Source organism: Sceloporus occidentalis, unplaced genomic scaffold, assembly GCF_023333645.1.
Source record: "Sceloporus occidentalis isolate IW3139 unplaced genomic scaffold, rSceOcc1.0.p SCAF_1, whole genome shotgun sequence".
NCBI classification, from domain to species: Eukaryota; Metazoa; Chordata; class Lepidosauria; order Squamata; family Phrynosomatidae; genus Sceloporus; species Sceloporus occidentalis.
In genome coordinates this window covers 72475956-72492773 of record NW_028316981.1, presented here as the reverse complement: position 1 = coordinate 72492773, position 16818 = coordinate 72475956, and the positions used below count along the sequence as shown (strand labels likewise).

At 42.0% G+C, this 16818-nt stretch overlaps 1 protein-coding gene across 1 annotated transcript in view; it reads left to right on the top strand.

The window, feature by feature from the left end:
- The first annotated feature begins 5953 nt into the window (after window positions 1-5953).
- The window catches only part of GRM2 (glutamate metabotropic receptor 2), a 159210-nt gene continuing 148345 nt past the window's right edge, over window positions 5954-16818 (top strand). The window contains exon 1 of the mRNA XM_089524933.1: window positions 5954-6199. The gene's annotated coding sequence lies outside the window, so the exon portion shown is untranslated. The remainder of the gene's footprint in view (window positions 6200-16818) is intronic.

The window sequence follows — 16818 nt, the reverse complement described above, 5'->3', positions numbered from 1 at the left end:
AGAAAAGACATTCATATGAACCATTTTTTAAAAAAAAGAGAATTTGGAAACTGTGAAACTATTAGCAAAGGTGTGTACATATCCAATTCCCCATCACTAAAAAGCAATCACAAGGAGCAGACTCCTTGCCTCTCCTGATTATATGTAAAAGGGAAAATGAATATGTGAACACATCAAGAGAAATTTAAGAAGTGGATGTGTGAGTAAAAACAAGCACAGCAAAACAAACACAGAGTCTCATAAGTTAGGAAACCAGGATGGGGGGGAAATGCAGACAGGATAAGGAGAAATTCCAGGAAACATATTTCTCCATCCCATCTCAACACAGTCATGGATGGGAATCCTGCATGACAGTTACAGATATGTAACCTAGAGTTACACACTCATGGCTGCTACATATTCACAATGCCTGGTTTAGGGGCTATGTTGGGGCCCTGAAAGTCTCCCCATTCCCACTTACTAGAAAGTAGTTGATTATCATCTGTATTTATACCCCACCTTTTCACAAACATGGGAGACAAAGCAGCATACAAATTTTAAAAAATACAATTAAAACCATACAAACGTACAGAATTAAGCTGTCTGGTGGTTCCCCCTTACCGTGCTCATGCAAGTGCTCTCCAATGTGAAGTGAAATTGTGTCAGGGTTCCTATTTCTGCCTGCCACACCAGAGATCGCTTGCATAAGAAGGTGGGGTGGCAGTCAGCAGCCTCCTGAGCAACTGGGAACAGACCCCCTGTTGATCTCAGCTGCTGCTGCTTGATAAGTGGGGATGGGGGGGAGGGAATTGAGCTGGTAGTCACTGAATAGCATCATAATTATGGTACTTACGCATTCATAATTGCCATATAGGATTCCAGTAATGATAATTGTTTAGATGCTGGGCAAACCTCTGAGGATAGAAAATTCCACAGACCACAGTCAAAAATGCTGCTCTGAGAACCTTTAGGGCTGAAGGGTGAGGTATAAATACCATAAATAAAAATAAATAAATAAATAATAGAGCTGATGATCAAAAATGCCCTCTTCCTAGATCAGTGGTTCCCAACCTTTTTTCCTCCATTTGTTTTGGACTACAATTCTCAGAAGCCCTAGACAACTTGGCCAACACTCAGAAATTATGGAAGCTGAAGTCTAAATCATCTGGAGGATCAAAGGTTGGGAACCACTGCCCTAGATGTTACTAAAGTTGGTCTAAAATAACCCCGCAGTACACACAAATGCATGTACATGTGCACGCACACACATTTTCATAGGATGATTCAATCATCATGCATTCAAAACATTCCAGAGGTGCTGGTATTCCCTTTCAATATGTGTAGTCAAACTTTCGTAGAGGCTAAAATACCTTAAATGAACCGGATCCCATCTGATCTTGGAAGCAAGATAGGGTCGGCCTTGGATACTACTTGGATAGGAGGCTGCTGTATTTCTGGGGAAGGAAATGGAAAACCAAGTCTGAATGTTCCTGAATATTCCACACATGCACACATATGTGGACGCACACACAGAGCCAAGCTTTCTTTCTTTTCTTTACCTTCCTTCCCTCACCAAAGTCTGGTTGCTACTTCAAGCACCATCTGCACTCAGAAGCCCAGCCAATGTTCTGGGGTGAGATGTAGCATCGTGCCCAGTGGCATTCAGGAACATGACAGACAAGACAAGCTGTTGCCTGGTATGGTGGCCCAAATGTAGAGGGGTGTGTGTGTGTGTGTGTGTACATATTTTGCAAACAAAAACAAAAAACAAAAAACAAAAAAGACAAGAAAAAGAAAAAAGAAAAGAAAATAGGTAGCCACTTCATGTTCTAAGGCAAAACTGGGGAATGTGTGGCCGTCCTGACTATACTTTCCATCACTTCCCACCAGTGACTATTCTTTCTAATCAGGGGTATTGGGAGTTGCAGTCCAACAACATCTGGAGCACCACACATGCCCCAGCACCACCATTCTTGAAAATTCTTGGAGTTTGCCTGTCCTCCAAAGATGAATTCAGTTTTTAGGATACATTTTAACCCATCCACTCTCCAGCCTCTAAAACTAAGCCACTCACTGGGAAGTCAGAGGAAGGCCCCAGCAGATGACTGTATGAATTACATGAGCATCCTGAAAGAAGAGCAAACACTTGTCTAGGTACCTGGATCCCAAGCTGCAGAAACCTTTATAGATAAGCAAGCGAAGCTTGGATTGAGCTTAGAAATGGAATGGGAGTTGAGTGAATTCTTTCAGCACTAGCAAGGTAAGTTCCTAACAACCTAGGAACATCTTTTAAACATAGCTTAGTACTGAGGAGGGCAGGAAATCTTGGGTTAAATTCCCATCTAGAGACCTTAAGGGTCTGTGTGTTTTTTGTTCTCTGTTAATGCCAATGAGTACTATACAATGAGTGTATTGGACTAGGATTTTGGAGATCCAGGTTCAGATCCTTATTGAGCCATGATACTCACTGGCTATTGGGCAAAGACTCTAGGAGACCAGGGCTCAAATTATCACTCGTCCATGAAAACCCATTGGTCAGTATTAGAGGAAGGCAATGGCAAACCTCTTCTGACCAGTGGCACCCCTAGGGTTAGTGTCACCCAGTGTGTGGTGATGGTGGTAGCAGTGGGCTACCTACCCGGGCAGGTGGATGGGAAAGTGAGGCAGCAGACTGCCTTGTACTTTCTTCCCTCCTGCTGCCTCACTCTCCCACTCACCCACCTACCCATCCCAATCCTGGAAAGAGCCAGGAAACTCAACAGAAGAGTGCAAGGCAGTGGACTGCCCCCACCTTCTCACCATCTTGGACAGATCAGGAAGGAGCCAGGCAGCTGGGCAGGCAAGCAGGCAAAGCAATGCACATCCCTGTCCTCCCTTCATTCCCAATGTCTTGCCCACCCGCCCACCCACCCATAGGCATCACTTGGGGGGCACAGAGAGTGCGGATCACACTAGGTGAGACCTTTGAGGGACTGGCATAGCTACTGGGCAAGCAAGAAAGAGAGCCACCCCTTTCTCACTCACACAGCAGTTCAGAGGCCACAGCACTGTTCTCTTCAGCAGCAGTTTGCAACAATGCCACTGTGGTTCTTGTGTTAGAGTGGTTCTTCTGTTAGAACAAGGTGGTGGTTGAGTGTTGGAGAACCATGAAGCTCAGAGGAAAACCATGTTACTATTTGAGAGACTGGATCCCCAGAAATGCCAGATTAGTAATTTTGTATATGCTCTGTAGTAAAGATGTTCTATTAAAAGAAAACTTTATTTTTTGGAACAGGAAAGATGGTCGGTTGACTGAACTGTTTTCCTGAAGCATATCATTAGTGGCTGATTAAAGAGACTGTTAACATAAGGAAAAGGAGAAAACATGTCAGCCCTGAATGCAAACTATCCCTAGACTGGGAGCTACTCAAGAGAATAATCTGCCTTTCCACACTGTCAGGCTGATCTGCCCACTTAGTGAATTAAGTTCATCCCAAACCATAGTCTTAGCCACTAGTGCGGCCTTATTAAAGTAACCTAAGAAGATCCTCCCATTAAATCTAGAGCAATTCAAGACCTTTCTGGCCAGGCAAGGGGTGCTGATGGTTCTGTTTAGAAAACCCCTGTCTTGCTTTATAAGTGAAGGTTGGCTTTTTGCAGAGACTTAGGCCCGTTACAGACGGGCTAAAAGTACGCGTGGAGCGCGTACTAGGGTTAAGACGGGGCGGTGCTTCTGCACCGCCCTAACCCTAGTGCGCGCACAAAATGGTGGCGGCCGTTCCACATGGCCGCCGCCATCAATATGTGACGACTGCGCCGCCTCCAAATGAGGCGGCACGGTTGTGATGTAATAGGGTCGCGGCAGGGCGCCTAGGGTGCCCTTTCCGCGCTCCCGGAAGGTGCTCCTTTTCGGAGCTCCTTCCTGGTTTGGTCCGCTGGGCGCAGCCTTCAGACGGCTTTGCCCAGCGGACCAAAGGAGAAAGGGGCCAAACAGCCCCTTTCTCTTTCTCCCCGCCGCCGCGGGGTGTCCTTGGGGCCTGAAGCCCCAAGGACACCCCTTTCCAGGCTGTGGGGAAGGGGCCTTTTTCCGCTTCCCCACAGCCCGGAAAGCGGCGGATCGGGGCTTCAGCAGCTGCCGCTCTGGCCACTGAGGCCCCGATCCGGTGGGGAAAGGTGCGCCTATAGGCCGCCCCAAAGGGGCGGTCTGTAACGCGCCTATGTTCCCTGAGTTCTGCATCTTAATACATCTGGGTGTCTGAGGATGCAGAAGGCCACAAGCACATAGCATGAAGGATTCACATAGGGACAATAAGCAGCAGTAGTACCTGGGGGCTTCCATGTTAGTGGGCCAGTGAATCGCCAGGAAGAAACTTCTAGAACATGGCCATATAGCCTGAACCCCCCACAAAAAAGGATGGATACCGACCATAAAAACTTTCGAATTCACAGCTATCCAAGGCTTTGAGTGCTAGCCTCCCAATAGGCTCAGCACTGTGGCCAGCTAATTTAAGTTTGAACTAAACCCCAGAATGGATCCGCCCTCACTGAGAAGGAAGCCACCTGCAGCAATAAGACTTTAAAGCATGGAACCTCCCATTTGCTCATATATTTCTGGGACTTAAAAACAACAACAACAAGGTGACCTGCACAGGAGAAAGTGGACCCCATCCTTTCTCAGAACATGGTTCTTCACCATGCAAACTGAATACCAGGGGAATTCCCTACTTGCTTTGACTCTGATCTTCTTGCCTGTGGTTTCCATTTCCCTATATCTCTTGTAATTATCCACTCCCCTAATCTCTCTTTCTCTTTTAAATCAAATTCCAAATAGAAGGATCCTTTCCAAACGTGGTTGCAAATTTGCTTTCAAGGCTTCAAGCTAACAATATACCCACTTGTTTGAAAGGAGTGAGGTGGTATCCCAAACAAATTGTGCACTAGTCCCTTTGCCCCATCCTTCAAGGCTTCCAAAGAAACCTGTGAGCTGATTTCTGTATTGCCAACCATAGGCAGGAACAATTTATCTCCCCCTCCCCCCGGCAATTGCTTTCAAGGATCTGTATTGATCCACCTGCCTCAAGAGCAAAGATCGGAGCCCATAAAGAAGGGGAGCTCCTTCAGGGCTTTCGGGTAAGAATATACCCACTTGTTTGGGGATGATGGAGAGGCATCTTAAACAAACCTTGCACTAGTCTCTTTGCCCCATCCCTTGCATTAGTCCCTTTGCCCCATTCCTTAAGGCTTCCAAAGAAACCTGGGAGCTTATTTCTGTATTGCCAACCCTCAATTTATCTCCCCTGCCTTCAGCAATTCTTCAAGGATCTGTATTGATCCTCCTGCCTGAAGAGCAAAGAGTGGAGCCCATAAAGATGGGGAGCTCCTTCAGGGCTTCCAGCTGACAGTATGTCCACTTGTTTGGGGACAATAAAGTGGCATTCCAAGCAAACCATGCCCTAGTCCCTCTGCCGCATCCCTTAGAAAAGGAATATGATTTCTGTATTGCCACCCAGAAGCAGGAACAAATTATCCCCCCTCCCCAGCCACCCAATTCCTTTTAAGGATCTCTTTGACTCAGGAGCAAAGAGGGGGCCCCATCAAGAAGAGGAGCTCTCCTTTCAGTCTCTCCCTATGGCTCTGTCTTTTTCCTGAGTGGCTCCATCCTCCTGGGGGGAGGGCAAAGTATTTTAGCAGCCGGTCTGCAGCTGGAAAGCCTTGCCTGAACCCCCAAAGGCTGGCCCTCCTTGCTCCGGCCCCTGCTCCCTGGGAGGTTGGGATTCAGCACCACGCTGCTGCTGGACAGCTCCCTGCGCGGGGCGTTTGATTTCAGCACCCAGGGACTGGACAGCTCCCCTTGCAGGGCTCAGGAAAGCCTTGCTTGCTGCCATCGGCTGTCTGTTGGAGGAGTTTCCAGCCAAAGAGCTCTCTTGGGAGCCTGTTAAAGGCGAGCAAGAAGCCAAGCAGATGAAGAAGAGCTGTGGGCAGCATCGGTATCAGCAGCAGCCCCTTATGCAAGGAGAGGAGAGGCATGGGAAGCGCAGCTCTTGAGAAAGGCGGCATCTCTGCAAGCAGCAAGCAGAAGGCATCCAGCCCTCCAGGACAAAAGAAACAAGGCAAGAAAAAGTCCAAGTCCCTTTGCTTGGCTTGCCTGGGAATCCTTGAAAGAACACTGAAGAGAGAAGGAGAGAGGGAGAAGGAGGGACACGCTTCTCCTGATGCCTAACAGGTGTCTCTACTTGGCAAGGTAGGCATTGCTATTCCAATATGTTGATAAGCCTTGCCTCATCTACTCTTTTGTCCTTTTTCTTCTTCCTTAGGTATTCTACTGTACAGTTTTTTGGGGTGTGTGTGTGTATATACATGTCCGAATGTGGTTCATCACGTTGACTTTTGCTTTTATTTCACACCACATCCAAGTGATGTTTTTGTTCACAGGCTCTCCTCTGTTCCTTTGCCCTCCCTGGCTTTTGAATGTAGCGGGATGAATTAGTCTGACACATCGCCTTTTAATCCTATAGATAGCCTCGGCATCTAATCCTATTCTTCCCACCAGATTTAGAAGCTCATAGAAGATTGCTTTGGGAACTAGTGTGACTCTCTGCCAGACACCCACTGCCATTTCTGGTAATTAATTTTCTTTTAAAGTTTAATTTGGCAGACATTATCATTGTATGAACTTGAGCCAAAATCTGGGAATCACTGTTTCAGATCTCGGAGGAAGCAAAAGCATTAAGTTTTCCAACTGGTGCTCCTACGAAAAAAATTTGTGTAGGGTCTGTGTGTTGTTGTTGTTATTTAATTGCTATCCACTGCAGAACATTTGTGACCCTGTTTGATGAGATTTTTCTGGTGATTTGAGATATCTGGTGATATAGGACTACTAAAAATGTACAGACTTGGGAATGCGTAGCAGGATTAGCATTTCCACATGCATATTTTCTGTCTAGATAATGAAAGGAAAATATGTCGCAAAACCACAAGAAGAGTCCTGAAGAGGAAGAGACAGACATGGAGATAGAAAAAGCCATATGCTCAATACTCCAGACTCATGATGTCTTATCACTCATTTCAACTTACAAGTGTACAGTATTTGATTCTTTATTAGTTTAACAATGTTTCTTTTTTAATGGTGTTACCTTTTGTCAGACATGAACAGAACCTCCACAGGAACTGGAAAAAAGAAAGTGAAAATCAAGCATAGATTTCCATGCTTCCAGCTAAATTTTTAAAAAATTGGGGGAAATGATCAAATTATATAAATTATATATAAGCTTCCTTCCTTCCTTCCTTCCTTCCTTCCTTCCTTCCTTCCTTCCTTCCTTCCTTCCAGTGTGGACTCCCAGCAGGGAAATATTCTATAATTTAAAGTCAGAAGCAGGCTATGATAGCGCATTTAACAAACTCCTGGGGGAGAAGATGTAAGTTGAATTCTATTTCAGTTCAAAAAAACTAGCCAGAGAAGCTCATGCTACAACCCATGTTCAGTAAAGCAATAATCTTCAACAGCAAAGATAAATTTATCATTCAATGTGCAAAAAGCTCAAATGACTTTGCAGAAAGTTGGTTCTACTTTGTTATAGAGCGCAGATGTAACTTATTGCTTTGCTCCACAAGTTTCTTGAAAATGGAGGCGGGGGGAGGGTTAGAAAGCCAGGTCAACTTGTCTGTTTTCCCACTGGTGTCTTTGAAATGTTCTGTTTGACCCACGGGCTACTTTGAAAGGCAGTCCGAATTAATTTATGTGAATTTGGAATCACCCTGGACTACCATCAATCAGACAAGCACTGACAGATCATCTCCCACTCATAAAGCTGCCCCTACAGAACATCTCTTTTGGGGTGATGCACTGAAGTGACTGATGGTGTCAATTAAGCAAAGAGCCAAAGAAGCCTGGATCTTGCCCTCAGTATCTCCTTGTATATTTCAGAATGGAAATAATTGCCCAGAACTTTGCGATGTGGTGGCTGAGGGAGAACAAAAAACAGAGCAGCAGGAGATTAAAAGCGTGGTGGAAGCATGCTTTTATATGCCATTGCTTTGACATGTAAAACACACTGTTTGCTGTTCTCACCACTGATGCACCACTGATGTTCTTCTAGACACTTTGTAGATCTTATAAGGCATTTGTTAAACTATCTTGACAAAGCCTTTCAGCCATAAGTGACCAAAGGTGAGGGTTCAATTGATCTTAAGAGAATGACATCGCCCAAGGAAGGCATTTCCTTATTGCATTTTCCTGATCCAAGAATGTTTCTTAACTTTGTACTAAAGTTGACAATAATAATAATAATAATAATAATAATAATAATACTTTAATATTTATTTCTTAGTCACTTCTCCCTATGGATTGAAGTGGGGAACAGCAGCAACAACAACAACAACAAACCCCACATACCAGCAAGATATATATATGCTTCCACTGGAGCCAGAAAGGCTGACATTATGACATTAGATAAAGACCTGGAGTAATGACACTTGGGCCCAAATCCCAACTCATCCATGCAGACTTATGGGGTGCTACTTAGCCCGCCACTGTCTCTGTCCAACCCACCTTGACTGTTTTAGCATGAAAATAGAATGATATAGTGCTATGGATGCTGCCCTAAGCAATGTATAAGGAAAATATTTGCTATGTTGTTAAATAAAAGGGACTTTTATCATATTAATTTATCTGCTGATATGTATGGAATGCAAGGTAGTAAGGAAGAGTATGCCAATTTATCTCAGTGGAAGCAACTGAACTAATACCCAATTGCCACAAGGGAAACTGTGAGATAATATGTTGGATAAAGAGCTGACATTCCAAGAACAAGAATCACAGAAAATTGGTGTAGTGGAGCCTCTTTACTGGAGGAAGGGGGCAAAGCATGTTCATGAATTCCTCCTCTCCCCTCACTCCATCCGTGGCCATTTCATGGGAGGTTTTGGGAGGACCCCCCCCAACCAGTTCTAGCTGAATGGGGGAGATTTTTCAGAGGCATATGGCACTGAAGAGTGGAAAGACAAGGAACAAAAAACCTCCCCACTACCAACCTTTTGCCGTCAAGATAATCCTATTTGTGGAGTTCCACTCTGTACAACTCTGGATTCAACCCAATGAAAGCAACAAAGAGTCCTGTGCCACTTTTATTTGGTATAATTTGCAGCGTAGCCACTTATTTCGTCAGCCCACAAAAGTCTGTGCCAAACAAAATTCATTCATTCTTAAGCTGCCAGAAAACACTTTTATCTGTAACAAGCTAGCTTGGAAATGCAATGAAAGCAATGAATCCAGGATAATGCCTCTCAGTTATTTGGCATGACCAAGTAAAGAACTATAGCCTCATAACAAATGTACTTTGAAAACTTAGTCAGTATTATACACTAGTATTGCAAATGTCTCTGAAATTTATAATGAGTACCAATACTATAAGATCCACACACATGGAAATCTTGATCATTGTGGTCATTCTGTGCCCTCAAGGTATTTCTGAATTATGGTGATCCTAAGGTAAACCCTATGGGTTTTCTTGGCAATGTTTGTTGGGGGGGAGGGGAAGTTGCCTTTGTCTTCCTCTGAGGCTGAGAGAATGTGACTTGCCCAAAGTCATCCAATGGGTTTCCATGGCACAGCAGACATTCAAGCATTGGTCTCCAGAGTCATAATCCAACTCTCTAACCACTACACCACACTGACTCTCTACTATTCCATGCTGGCTTCCACTTTTCCTGAATTCATCCCACAAGTCAGCCACTGATGGATTCGCAAGTTGACTAGTGCTAACCTTTCAGGAACAGGGCTGATGCCTTCAGAAGTGGATTCTCCCTTCCTCACAGTGGTGAGAGATTACAGATGTGGCCAAGTGAACTCTATTGCTGCTATATGCATATATGACTGCATCTGCATTCTTCAAAAAACAACAGAATATAAGGATTATTTTTTTAAAAATGGATAGAAGAGAACACAGAAGACAACATTTAGCTCTTATCTATGTAACATTTATGCCTTGCATATTACATACAGGTTTTATGTAACTGCATCGACTCGGCCAAACAAAGGAGTGATAAAACAGAAACGTGTGCTGTATAGTAAAGCCTAGGAAAAGGTGTTCATAAATAGAGAAGGCAGGATATGGAAGAATTTGTTAGGGATACATTCAATTATTAAAGCCCTCAATAGAGAGGAAAGGAAATCTCTCCCCACCAATCATTTTATAAACATGAAAAAGCAGAGGTTACACAGTGAAACGAATATGTAAAAAACAATGTACACAAAAGGCACACACAGCCACACACAAACCAACCTTTGTAATTCATCAGCCTATGATCTGATTTATTAGTTCTTAACTGTGCTGATGCCCAGCGTAGAGGCTTTCCAGAAATATCTACCTAAACCAGAGCTTGGCAAAGTTACTTTATTGATTCTTTTTGGAGGGGGATTCTGGGAGCTGTATTTCAAAAATAACTCTTGCCAGCTCTGAAATAGACACAATGGGAAGCAGAATGCCTGAATAAAAGGAATGTTGGCCTGATGCAGCACAGCTCTTGTGTGTTCACTGCCAATACTACAAGTGGATCTAAAACAACAACAACAAGGCAAGTGCATAAACAAGACAAGTATTGACAAAGACCATTAATTAAGAAGGCCAGCACTGAAGACATTTCTAAACGCAGGAACACTGGAGGCTCCAAATGATTGATACTGAATGGAAGCCTCTGATAGCACTTTCTTTTGTCAAACATTTTATTTAAATCAGACAGAACTAGTCATTTTAAAAAAAAACAAACCAGGATGCTAGGCTAAATATTCCTTTGGTCTGATCCAATTATGAGTTCTTTTGGGAGGAGTAAATGAAGTCAAACTGCCTGGAGAATCCTCCCTTGTGTCTCAGTAAACTTGTGAAGAGGAATGTTTGTAATCTCTTTGCAACCTCTGGTGCTATAAATGAATGAAGTCCTTATAACTGTTCTTGCGGGAATAAATATTAAAATGTTAATTTATACAAATGTTTAACTAACAGAAAGCATGGGAATGATTTTTTTTTAAATTGCTGGGTGCTGATTCATGAAAGCAATGAAGACAATTTTCAGATGTGAACAAACTTTCCATACTCGTGTCTTGGAGCCCACTAAAGGATATGTGATTGGGTATCCAACATTTAACAAGGAGTTTGGGGAAATTACTTTTAAGAAGAATTAATGTAATGATGTGCTCAAGCCATCCATAACTGAACAGTGGTAGAATGATACTCTGGGTCTCAGAGTATCCTGGTGAAGCCTTTTATATTTGAACAAGGTAGGAAGATGCTCTGGGGCCCCAACATTACAGGCTCTGTCCAGGTTAAAAGACAACAGGGTCAGCAAGGATCAGGCTATAGACCAGGTTGTATACTTGCTCAGATTGTGAAAGCAGTTGTGCCCCCATCTTTGGCAACCATTTCTATTTAATGCTTGCTGTATCGTATTTCTGAACCTCCATAGTGAATGTCCTGAGAAGGAACACTTATAAATATTTGGTTTTGTATCTGAAGAGAATGGAGTTCTGGAGGGAAGGCACTGGTTGTAACCTAAAAGCCCACTGATTCTGACATTGTGGCCCAAATGACATATTATAGTCATACCTTCTGATTCGTGGGGGACCTCTCCCTGCAAATAGGAAAATTTGCCGATATTGAGGTCCCATTGATTTCAATGGCCATGCACGCCATTTTGTTCCCTCCCCACTTGCCATCCGTGAGTAATCAAGACCTCAGATCCCAAGTCCATGAACAAGGAGGGACGACTGTACATGTAATGCATATAATACTGTACAGATAACTGTTTTTTTCTCAGAAAATAAGGTCTGAGAGGGAGCAGTTTATAGAAGAGAACCAGCTGGGAACAAGAATGTTTGAAGTTTACCTTCCCAGTTACTCCACTCCATTGCACCCCCATGATTTGCCATCATTTTTCATCTTGAGAGGTCCAGGTGCTCATTGGCCATGTACACCACACAAAAACATATCTGAAGCCCAACTAGGTATCTCTGTGTGTATGTGGATCAGTTACAGAGAACCTGGAGTTGGGTGCTAGCAAGCAGTAGTTTTGCTGCACAATACAATCCTCTTCTTTGTTGAACAATGCCATCTCCCAAGCTGATTTGGCCTGATGATGGTTTCAAGATTTTACATTTCTACATATTACATGTTGTTTCCCTTAGATTCTGGAATGGGTATCCATATAGAGATTAAGACCCAGTTTTGGCCTGTGTCCACACTGATGCACTCCCTTTAAAAGCTTCACATTTGCTTGTGTCTTGTTACTGTCATGCTCTTTGTTGATAATGTGCAACAAAACTAATTACATCTGGCTGGACTCTTGGTTGTCTGAATCCTTGCAGGTCAAAATGCTGCCAGCTGTGTCTCAGTTGCTGGAGGAAAATGGGTTTTATAGCTTTACCAATTTGGAGAAAGCTCAAAAGTCAGTGCTAGAATCTATAGTTTGCATCTCCATTTAGGGAAAAGGTCAGAAGAAGCCATTTGCTTGTGATCTTGTATCAGAAGAGCCAATCAGAGCAGTCAGCATTGGGGTGGATTAACCAATGGCTTGATGGATTGCATGGCATTTCTATCTATTTATGGTTCATTCATATGTTTCTTCGGTGATAACTGGTACACTGTTCAATTTTGCTTGAATTTAGGGTTGCTGTTGTTGATGCCAATGCTGATGTGTTTGTGAGTCACCAAATTTGCACATAAACTAGTTTGTACAAATATTGGCAACATGTTTAAATTGAAGGGATACAGAAACAGCAGACGTGTAATGACATACGTCATGTGGTGTAGCAAGGAAAAGATAGATGCTGCTTACCAAGGAGGAGTCAGGTGCTATGGCTGAGTACTGAGTTTTTTCAATGAAACAATTTGACAACTGGAAATGCAAACCCAGCATGAATCATAAGAAAATGAGAACCCTCTTTAGGCTGGCATTCTGTTCCTACACTTGCAAACCAGGTGCCCCGGGAAGCCCGCTCTCAAGACACAAGTTATGCACCCGTCAACATCCTCTTCGCCAGTCTCCTCATGTTCCTCAGAGATTAGTATTTGGAGGCAGGGTGCTCAAAACGGAATGAAATGTAAAATTCTGAATTTCAGGTTTCTCATTGCACTGTGATGTCAAGATAAGACAGACATATGTTGCAGCTTCTAAAGAAATGGCTACTTGATGTCACAGGCTGACACACAATTTAAACAGGGTGAAAAATTGCATTAGGCCAGGACAGAGAAAGACTCTTTTAAGGAGGCAGAGAACACAGGATGAGGAGTGACTAGGCGTTTAAGCAGACTCTGCTTGCTCTAGTGATTGAGAAAGCGCTGGTTTAGGTGGACGTAATTTGCACCCAAATAACTACAGAGCCATGAAGTCAGTCACCATATCTTTATTCAAACTTCCTCATAGGGATGTTGCAAGAATAATATGAGACAGCCCCATGTATGCAACCCTGGGTTTGTTAACAGAAAGGTGTAATATGCAGTCAGAAATAAAAAAGTGAATGAATCACAGATGTATTCTGTTCTGTGACTAGCAAGACAAGGCTTTGGGAATTTAGTAGTATGTTTCACTTGAAGGAAGCTACCAGAGTATTTTTCCATCTAGACCAGTATTATCTCCTCTGCTTTTTGTATCCCCGGGTGTTTGGTCCTTTAAAATATATATACAGATACTAGTGACTAAACTCTGGAAACTCTCCATACCAAATGCGTGTTTTACTGCTCTGCTGTGCCCCCAACTCCAGCTAGTTTTGTGGCAAATGGTGTTCTTTTGTGTTGCATTTGGCCTAAGTGGCAGCTTGGCTTGGCCTTATTTTCCTTGGCTCATGAAACAATGGCAGAAATGTCATTATCAGCTTGGAAACAGCTTGGGAGGAACTGGTGGGAAGCAGTGGGTGGAACTGTCATGGTTGCTTTTTAGATGAACCTCACAGGGCTCTATTTAATTTCTCAGCTGGGCTTTTCAGCAACCGCTCAGTTCTCAGTGATCTGCCATTGGGCAAAAACACCCTGAAACTCAAGAAGGCCAAGGAAAACTCCAATTGACTTCTAGAGACTCAGGATTTGCAATGTCCTATGCATCCTCCTGCCAAGAAAATCTTAGATGTGTATATGTGTTTGTTTTTATGTGCCTTCAATTCATTTTTGACTTATCACAACCCTAAGGGGGAGCTACCATGGGTTTTCTTTTTGTCAAATTTTGTTCAGGGGGAGCCTGCCTTTGCCTAACTCTTAGGCTGAGAAAGTGTGACATGCCCAAGGACATCCAATGGGTTTCCATGGCCGATTGGGGGATTGAGCCCTGGTCTCCTGAGTCATATTCCAATCCCCCCCCCCCCATTTGTATGCCACCTTTCTCCCAAAAGAAACCCAAGTCGGCTTATATTCCAGCACTCAAACTATTATTACACTTGGCCTTGTAGACTTGAATTCATTTAGAGTAGTCAGATATTCTTGCACGACCTCTTTACCTGTTCTGTGCTGCTTTTCCCTACTGCATCATCTCTTCCATTTTCCTCAGGTTGAGCACTGTTCTCCTTTTGGAAGAAGACCAAGGCAAAGGAGGCACTGAGTAGTTCTACAATAAATGTTTCTACAAGGAATATTGTAAATATTGTACAATATTGTAGTAAACAATAAAACAATGAAAGGAACAGTTACAATAAGCAAACTACCTTCAGTATGTCTACTGTAGATGGCATGCTAAAATAGATAATATGAAACTACAATAGAATAGTGGTTCGCCTGTTCCTGGGAATTGGCACAGAACATTTCAACATAATAAGTCTTCCTCAGCCTCAATGTAACTAGATGTTATTCAAGATATTATAGTTCTTCCTCAGCCATAAATGTGTCAAGCTGTTTGCTTTGCAACATACCTTCTTTCACTGACCAGAGGACATGTCTTGTATAGCTAAAATACCTCATGGTATAAGTAATATAAATAATACAATGATTACATGTAATATTTTAAACACTTAATGTATGTTGTTACTCATATATTCCTAACTCCTCAACACATGAGAGAATAATTGTTCCTCACTCTTTCCAGACGTGATGACTTTTCTTACAAAGCCAAAAATGCTAATATCCTTGCTGTAAATCATATAAACAATATAATAAATATCTATACTTTTAACTACATGTATATGTGACACAATGATTTATAAAAGTATTCATATATTCCAAGCTTTTCAAGAAAAAAACAACACACTACAGCATTCTCCCCCCCCCCCCCCATGACAGTGTTGGCTTTGCCATGTTGAGGCCATGTTGGTTTAATACCAATAAAATAGCCTTAATATCAATAAATAGCCTTATGGTTACCCCTTACAAAAAACAATTGAAATCTTTCATTTAAACCAATAGGGACTGGAGCATTTAAAGACCAGAAGCATTCCTTCTTCAAAAGAAGTGTGTGCATATCGGTGGGTGTTTTGGCACAAACCACTTCTATTACAATTTTTTAAAAGAACTGTAGTGATGTTGTAATTGAAAGAAATGCTCATGTAAAGGGGTCTCCCTAACTGCATACTTAATTCTACTCCTGTGTTCTGAAACCTATTGTTTGAGTGAATAATTTGTTTTCTCCACATACAGTTTATTGCAAGGACAATTCAGAACACATATCACACATGCTGTTTGTCAAGTGGAATAAGACTGTAACTTGAATGTTTTGTCGGAAATGGGACATTTGAAGTCCTTAATATCTACACTTGTTTGCAAAATTTATGATGACCTGTTAATATTGACACTGGTGGTGAAGGTCTTATTATATCTGTGAGAACCAATTTGTATTTAAAATTTGATGTTCTGCGAATGACAATTAAAGGTGGAACTGTACAACCTGCAATTTGTGTTAAAATATTCCAATATTTCCTAATTTTGTTCTTGATTTTATAAGATGTTGAATTAAATGTGATTGTGCATATGATCCTGTGGATGTAAAGATATAGAATCAAACAAATTATTTCTGTCTGTTGGGCTTTTTTTAGTGCCTCATTTAATATCTTACATTGATAGCCACAACTTTCCAATGAATTTAACAAACTGTTGGCATTTTCCATAAACTGATTAAGAAAAGTATTGTTTCATTTCTATCTTTATAATTGAGAATATGGTAGGTTAGATTTTAATGAATGGGAATAGCAACTGCAGAAGTGTAAAACAGAATTTCTATCAGTCGGCTTTTTATAATTAATGACTATCAATTTATCATTTGCAATCATAACTTGGACATCCAAAAAGGGAATAGACCAACAATCTTGGTGACGGCTGAATTTAATGTGTGGGTTAATAGTATTAATCCAGGTAAAGAATGCTTCTGATTTGCTGTGATATTTAAATAATATGAAAATATAATCAATAAATGTTCCATTAAAAAGAAAATATGAATTACATGGATTGACAGAAACATTTAAAATACCAGATTTCCCCCCCAAACAAAACATCCAAACTATCCAAAGGAAAATGTGTGGAAGCAAACCTGATAATAAGCCAATACATTAGAAATTACAGGGCATGTTTTCTCATGGGGGATTGATGTACAGACAAAATTAACATCCAAAGCTATGAGATAAGATTGACTGTCCACTTCCATATTTTCAGTTTTATTTATGAAGTGAGTGGTATCCTTAATATTAGAGGCAGCAAGTGATACACGTGGAGCTAGAAAAGAGTCAAGATGCTTTGGGTCTCCTGGAGGGAGAAAATCTTTTTTAGGGATTTTTGGCAACACGGAAAAAATAAGGATTTGTGTCTGTAAGTAACCAAAAAGTCTGCTGTACTAGACTGAATATATCCCAATGGGAGGGCTTATTGTACTAAAATATGAATAGTAAATTGTATTCATACA